This window comes from Giraffa tippelskirchi, chromosome 1 (genome assembly GCF_054371585.1).
Source record: "Giraffa tippelskirchi isolate mGirTip1 chromosome 1, T2T-mGirTip1v1.2.pri, whole genome shotgun sequence".
Classification (NCBI taxonomy): Eukaryota; Metazoa; Chordata; class Mammalia; order Artiodactyla; family Giraffidae; genus Giraffa; species Giraffa tippelskirchi.
The window spans coordinates 14,833,786-14,842,000 of record NC_137275.1 but is presented as its reverse complement, the minus strand read 5'-3'; the positions used below and the strand labels follow the sequence as shown (position 1 = coordinate 14,842,000).

The 8,215-nt window shown below is 45.9% G+C and overlaps 1 protein-coding gene across 10 annotated transcripts in view; it reads left to right on the top strand.

Annotated features, from left to right (window-relative positions):
- Positions 1 to 352: 352 nt before the first annotated feature.
- The window catches only part of AFF1 (ALF transcription elongation factor 1), a 198,940-nt gene continuing 191,077 nt past the window's right edge, over positions 353 to 8,215 (top strand). For all 10 annotated transcript variants that reach the window (XM_081580924.1, XM_081581046.1, XM_081580912.1 and 7 more), the window contains exon 1: positions 353 to 586. The gene's annotated coding sequence lies outside the window, so the exon portion shown is untranslated. The remainder of the gene's footprint in view (positions 587 to 8,215) is intronic.

Below are 8,215 nucleotides of genomic sequence, written 5' to 3'. Positions count from 1 at the left end.
TCTAAAGGATAGGAGACTGCAGAAAAGACTCCTTGACACTTTTAGTCAAAACTTGACCCTAAGCTCATTCTCGCTGCAAAGCGAAAGGGTTGTGGTGCCCCACACCAGGCCGGGGCAGGGTCACCCACGCTGCCGGTGTCCGGTCACTGCAGTATTCATTCCGAGAGGCTGCTGGCCCTGGGTCCTCCCACTGGTCTCCCGCGGAGGGCCCGCGCAGTTCCTCTCATCAGGGTGGTGCCAGCGAGAGGGCGTGGGCAGGGCGGGGCCGAGAAACTCGGGGTGGGGCGTGGCCTCCCGGGGGAGGGCGGGGCCTCGCCTCCCGGGCGTTCCGGGGCCGCCGGCGCGCGGGGCTAGCCAGCCAGCGAGCGGACGAGCGCGCGGCCCCTGCGCACTCGGCCGCCGCCCGCGCGCGTCGCTGGCACAGCTGCGTTCTCGCCTCCGCGGCTGGGCGCCGGGTCCCGCGCGAGCCGTCGCTGAGCGCCCCGCGCTCCCCGCACCTGCGCCCCTTCCTCACCGCAACAGGTCAGGGGCGGGCGGAGGCGGCTAGGGCGCGCAAGCCGAGACTGGAGGACTCCAGGTCTGGAAGGTGAGCGGAATCCTGCGCCCCGCTCCCCCGAGCTGGAGGTGGGGGGGTGGGGTGGGGGGGTCATCCTGGTCCCGGCGCCGCGGCCGCTGACTTCTGGGAAGCCCCGGCTCTCCCGCCTCGCAGCCGGCTTCCCAGCACGCTGACTCAAGTCGCTTGGCGTTCCCACTTTTCCGGTGGGAACCTTCGGGGAGAACGGGCGAGGGAGACGCCGAGCTCTCCACCGCCCTTACCAATCCCCTGCAGGTAGCGTCTAGAAAAACTGGGGAGGGGAGCGCAGGAAGAGACCCGTCGTCCTCCCCACCTCTCTCACTCCACCGAATCCCATGTCTGCCGGTGCGCCCCGCGTCTGGCGGAAAGATGTTCGTGTATTGGAACCTGGTCCCGGGGTTGCGTAATAGAGTCCCAGAAGTTTCTCCGGGGGGGGTGGTAAAAGCGGGGCTTTTCTCTCCTCCGTTACGAGGCCCCCTCCCCCCTTCATCGCCCCCCGCCCCACGTCTAGGAGAGAGATTAGTGGTTCCAATCTCCGCAAATTGTGATCGAGATGGAGGTGTGCGGCGGTGGTCCTCAGACTCTAGAGAGGAAGGGGAAAAGTTGGAGGCACCTTCTGAGACCTGCTCCTGGCGCAGAGGGAGACGGCGTCTGCAGAGCGTGGAACTGGTTAATTTCCCTCGGTGATACATTCTTCTTGATGTCTGATCCTCTGACTGCCACACGCTAGCCCTCCGACTTTGCGAACGCCGGGGTCGGCGAATTAGGAGGGAGGGGACCTGGAGCGTTACAGGAATCATCCTTTACCTTAAGGTGCTTGGGAGTTACGTTGATGAAGCTGCGAGGGACCTGCAAGGGTCTTGCGACTTTCCTCCTAGGTTAGTCTCCTTGGAGTTTCCACAGACCCCTTATTGTTATGTAAATTGCCCTGGGAAGACCCTTGGCTTTGGAGGTGGAGATGAGTCCGGTCTTCCGGGAGCCCATCTCTGGGGTGGGGTGTCGAAGTGGGGGTGGGGAAGGCCTTGCAGACGAAGTTTTTTTTTAAACAAAACGAAACAGTGGGATAGGATAATCTTAACCCAGTTGGTGCACGTTGCAGGAGGGGGTGGGGGCGGGGAGAAGGGATGACCTACCAACGAGAAACCAGACAGATTTAAAACTTAAAGGCGAAACCGTACATTAAGGCGAAGACCCATGGGTGTTCCTTGAGACGCTTGGCAGGTGAAAAGAGCTCAGTAATTGAGGCACAGAAACCCCAGACAAGGGACCGGCCTGAGAATGTGGGTGATTTTGCTTGTGGAAGATTGTTTCAGAGCAAGGTCATGCAGAGGTGGTAGAAGGTACGGGTGGTGGTGGGACCCTAGAAGGTACGGGTGGTGGTGGGACCCTCCACCCCGCTCCCGGACCTACCTGATCGAGTAGCGATAGAAGTCACGAAAAAGAAAGACCTTGGGACTTGGGAGTCTAGTTCTGCTTAGAGGCTTAAGAATACCTAGGCATGCCCTGTTTCAATGTTTACTTCCTCTGTCTAATGTATTTCCTTAGCTTGCCTTTCATCTTTAGTGGAAAGGGTTCCTTGAGTGGATATTCTGGAAATTCACAGGAGAGTTGAAAACTCTGAATGGTTTGTCTGCTTTCATTTAGAGGTGGTGTCTGTTTGCCAAGGTCGGAAAGTATTGTATTTGAAGATAAATGTGCAGAAGAGGAATGGAGAGAACTAAGAGATAATGACCCAAGAGAATGAAGGAACGGAGAAAGTAGGAGAATAGATAACTAGTACTTAAAAAGCTAATTTGAATTCAGCTGAGGAGAGAGGGGACCAAGGAAAGAATTTGAGACACGTTTGGTCACTTTAGGACAAAAAGGTATTGAAGAGTGGGACACAAGCTTTTGGAGAACAAAATGAATTTAAATATTGGGGACTTCCTTACCCCCCCCCCCCCCGCCTTCTTGTCTTTTTCTAAATAGAACTGACAGCAATGATGTGGCTGGAGATATGGAACTTGGAGGTGTGTTGCTGTGGACCCTTTGCAGGAAGGAAATGAACTGTTACATATCAAAATTAATATGTCTATTCATTCACTGTGGCAATTGAATTTCTGTAGTGTCTTTGGCATTTGGCATTTGCTTAACTCTTCAACCTCTTAAAAAATGCTCTTAACTCTTCAACCTCTTAAAAATATGATTTTCAAGACTTACATTGTGTTAATTTTGAATACAGAAATCATCAAGGGGCTGAGAATTTATGGCAAGAGTAAAGAGGTGATTTTCAACATTGCTTTCTCTTAAAAGATGTAAAATATGCATGCATTTCCACCAGAAGTCACTGTTTGCCACCAGAAGTCACTGTTTCATTGTGAGGTTATGAGACCTTTAGTAGTTAGACTATGTCAAAACTGGCTCTCTCTTCTGTTTCCTATTTGTTTAACTGAATTTTACAAGGAGTTAGTGGAGCTAAAAGTTATTTTTATTGACTAAGATACTTGCTTAATTTGGCTTTGATTACATGGAAGAGTCGTCTAAGATACATATATATGTGAGTTGCATCTTTATTAGGAATGTTTATAAGTCACTGGAGCCATGTGATTGTTTAGTTGAAGTTATAGTGCTTTGGGAGTTGAAAAGATGGATTAAAAAAAAAAAACATGGGAAAGGCAAACTTGTTTTCCATATTTTTAAGATGCAAACGAAAGGAGTTTCATGCTCAGCTCTGTAATTTGTGCTTTCATTGATCAAATTTGCATAATGCAAGTAAGTTGACTTTATGAAGTTAGTCCATTATTAAAATTCCAAATCTTGATAGATTTGTGCTGTCACTTGTGAAAAGGGTAGAACTAATTTATATATAAATATCTGGATTGTAATAAGACATACACAGGGAACAATATACCCTGCAGATGTCCCTTAAGTTATGGCATCATAGCTAGAAAATTCTTACTATTGAATCTCTACCCTGAAAGAGGTCCTTGAATTCATTCGCTATCTTAGTATTTCTGTTGAAGGTAAAAGCCCAGAGTTCCCCTATTTTAAGACTATACCGTTAACAAATTTTTCAGGAGATTGAGAAAGTATGTTACAGAGTTCAAATTAAGGAACTGCATTTACCATACTCATGGAAAGTTTTGTAAATAAATTATATTTTTCATTAAATTGTAAAGTCAACAATGACTCCCATTCTCAATGATATTTAATTGACCGTGGCTTTCCAGCAGTCTCTTCTTAGACACAGCAGTAGCTTATTTAATATTTGCTGAATTAATATTAGATTTTATTACAAGAGATTACATAAACCCTGTCATCTGTTTGCTGAAATTCTACCACCATGCAGAAGTAGATATGAAATATCTAGTTCTTTGTAGGTGCACATCTTTATTCCTGGCTGTTCATAAGAGCATAAGTGATTGTTGTAGATGGGAAACCATGAGGCTCTCAGGCCTAGAGGGTTGCTAATAGGCGTTTCTGTCTTATGCCTTAGGACAGAACTCTTTCAGTAGTGTTCTCCAGGGGAAGAAAAGCAGCTGATTTTCTTAAATTATCTGGCCCATTTAAAACATGACTAAGGATTTCTCGCTCAAACAACTTTTTCCTGTTAAATGACTGAGATTATTGTGACAAGTGGAGTCCAGAGAAATCAATTACATCATTAATGTAATACCTCATGTTCATTCCCGATACCTTATGAGAATCCAGTATCTTCTAAGTGCCAGACAGTGCTCTGAGCGTTGGAGGAACTGATAACCCCAGGTTAAGGCAGAGAAAGAGCCCATGCAGGTGGAGTTCATGTCCACAAAGCACGTAGCACAACAGCTGTTTACCAATGGCATTCACATGACATATCATTTAAGCCTAATTGCAACTCTGAAGTTGGAGTTCATTTTCCATTTTAAAATCAGGAAATTGAGTTGAAGAAGTTAAGTGACTTGACTCTGTGACTCAAAGCCTGGTGCCCTTTCTACTGTGGTACACTGTGTTGGCCATGTTGATATGTGGTTTCCTGTTTTTCAAGAATTACAGCTTGACTCTCAAATATAAATAGTGTTTCTCCTTGGCTAAGTAATTCTTTCTAATCGTTATGGGAATAAAAAAACAGGTATTTTCATTTAGCATTTGGGATGTACATTTGTGACTCCAAAGGAGAATATGCAGCCCTATTAAACAGATATGCAGTGCTTATTTGCACCAAATAAAGACCCTTACCTTCCTAAAAATTAAATGCAAGGGCTTAGGAACCATCTCTGTTAGTGCTTCAAGTCTATTATTCAGGTTACGAAAGGTCAACTCAAATCCCTATGTAAATCAGGATATACTCATACCATTTCCTTCTATTTTATAGATATGGTGAATATATGCAGTACAGTGGTGTTTTTCAAACTTATAGTAAGCATCAGAATCTCCTGAAAAGCCTTTAAGATACACGTATGTCTTTCCCTTTCCCACCCCCCCAGTTTCTGATTCAGTAGGTCTGGGGTAATGCCCAAGAATTTGCACTTGTAACATGTTCACAGGTGATATTGATGCTTCTAGTTCTGGAATTACACTCTGAGGAATACTGCAGTATAGCAGAGAATTTAAAAACATGGTTTCTAAGCCAGACAGCTTGGGCTTGAATCTTGGATATGCCACCTACTCTAGCTGTCAGACCTCAGGCAGATTACTTAACTTCTTGTCAAGAACTGTGAAGGCTCTGACATTTTACCCTACTTTCAAGCTCAAAAACTAACCTGCCACAGTTTCATGGACTCTTGGGAATGGCTTTATTACTTGTAATAATGGCTATAGCCAGACTATTACCATTTTCTTACACTGGTTCCCTAAGACCTAGTTTCCAAAGAGGGGAGATGTGGAAAGAGTCAGATGGTACCTGCAAACACAGTGGATAAACACTAAGGAGAGAAATCCTCATCCTTAGGGAATCCTAATCTTTTATAATGGGCGGTTAGCACACCTGCCCTTTGCTCCATAGGGAGACATATTTTTCAAGGACTGTTCTCTATATAAGCATCCTTAAAGATCATCTGGAATAAAGACGGTTGTTGCCTCTGCTTATACAATATGCAGAAATGACCCATGGAGAGTTGGTGTCCGACACTCTCCCATTCCCTTAGACAATGGGTTTAAGATACTATTGTATCTCCCTTTCTGGGTAGTTGGGTAGATTAAAGGTAATATGATTTGGCAAGTACTTGAAGCAGAATATAATAAATGCTGCATAAGTATTTCCTATTATTACTCCTGAAGGGGAAAAAAATTGTTTGTTTGTTTTAAATGGTAAGTATTGCCTTGTAAGATGAAATAATTGTTTTACTGAGTATCCCTTTAAGTTCATTCCAAGACATTTCTCTGATGGGTCTAAATTCTAAAATAGGGATGATGCATTGTACAATGTTTTACCATTCCATGGGGAATGAGGCAGAAACATTTACCACCCACATTCACATGCTCTCCACCTCCTTAGGTCACACAGAATCACGTGACTAATTCTGTCCAGGGGGCTGTTCGTGAGAGGAACATGTATTTCTGGACTGAAGCCTTTAAGTGGCTCTCACGAGACCCTCTACCTCTCGTTTACTATAGTAAGCTCGGCAGCCACGTTTTGAGATCATGGAGCTTCCAACTTGGCTTTTTTCCAGCTTAGGCTTCTCAGTGTGGAGTGAAGCTCTCTGCCTCCTCTGTAACCCCTCACCCCACCCCACCACCACCACCATATGCAATGAACATAAAAATGAGCAGGAAATAAGTTTTTGTGCCATCAAGCCACTGACATGTGGGGCTTAATTTGCCACAATAGCATAACCTTGTTGTTGTTTAGTCACTCAGTTATGTCTGACTCTTTGCAACCCCAAGAACTGAGCTCACCAGGCTCCTCTATCTGTGGGATTTCCCAGGCAAGAATACTGGAATAGGTTGCCGTTTCCTTCTCCAGGGGATCTTCCTGACCCAGCAATCGGAGCTGAGTCTCCTACCACTGAGCCACCTGGGAAACCCAGCGTAACCTAGACTATCCTTACTATATTCTACTACCTATAATACTTGCCTAATGTGAGAAGGTTGACAGTAATGTTAAAATACAGGCTCTGGGCATGTGTATGTAAAGCTGTATATGGAGCTTACATTCTGTTGAGGTATGAGCCATCAACACTTACATATTTATTTGCTTATTTAGCAGAAGTTAATTTCAGACAGTGTAAGTACTGTGAAAAGATAGGCATGGCCAACACTGTTCTTTTTCTCCCTAGTGCTCATTCCCATTTTTTGTTGCTAAGAGAACCTTGATTATGCATGGGATTACACTGGGCACAGCCTTAGGTGACAGATCATGTTTGTTCTCAGCCAGTGATAACAATTTGTATCTTGATTTACCTGTTTCCCCTGAAGCTGGAGGAGGCCATGTGACCTCGTTTTGGTTTTCAGGTAGTAAAGGTTTGGGGAAGGACTTTCCTGATGCGGCTGACATAGCCACCCCTTCCTCCTCCCATCTTCCTCCTGCCTTGCATGTTGAAAAGATGTCTGATTATGACCAGCCACCTTTTTGCATCATGAGATGATGTGCCTGGAGACAGCACACTAAATGTGACTGAGCAGGAAGAGCCAAGAGTTCCCAATGGCCTCACTGTATGGCTAAAATTATACCAGTAGCCACCTTCCTTTAGACTTGCTATTGTTGCTGTTGTTCAGTCGCTAAGTCGTCCTGTTCAACTCTCTGCAGCCCAATGGACTGCGGCATGTGAGGCTTCCCTGTCCTATACTGTCTCCTGGAGTTTGCTCAGATTCATGTCCATTGAGCCGGTGATGCTATCTAACCGCCTCATTCTCTGCCGCCCTCTTCCCCTTTTGTCTTCAATCTTTCCCAGCATCAGGGCCTCGAGAAATTGTTGTGTAGTCGCCAAATCATGTCTGACTCTTTGTGACCCCCTGGATGGTAGCTCGCGCCAGGCTCCTCTGTCCATGGGATTTTCCAGGCAAGAATACTGGAGTGAGTTGCCATTTCCTTCTCCAGAGGATCTTCCCCACCTAGGGATTAAACCCACATCTCCTGTATTGGCAGGCAGGTTCTTTACCACTAAGCCACCAGGGAAGTCCAGAAATATTAGAAGCCTCTGTTAATCAAGCATTTATTACTTGCAGCTAGACACGTGCTGAACCCATATAGAGTATAATGAAATAGCACATGGGTTGGTTGGAGGCACATCAGTGCTACATTTGCTGCTGCATTCAGGGAAGGGCTCTTGGAGAATGTGTCATTTGAGCTGAATGATGGGAGGGAGCTAACAAGCTATGGGATGTGGACTTGAGTTTGGACTTGTCCACCACCTTGAAAACAAGGGTTTGAAATGGAGAAGAGGTCGTTGGGGAAATTGTGTTCCAATATGAATGTCTTGAGGGCTTCATGTGGTGCTGGACAGCTAAAGGAACTGTAGGCAATCAGGTCAGTTTGGGGCCCTGAGAGTATGAGCTGCTTGGGGTAGAGTTCTGGAGAATTCAGATGAAAACAGTGTATGACCCATGACTCACCGCTGACACATTGCCAGTTACCAAGAGGCTGTTATTCCTGGAGGGTATGTGTGGAAAAGGGGAAGGCGAGCTGACCAGGGACTAGACCAGACCAGACATCCTCAGGCCTCTGGGCAGTTGTTTTCCTCA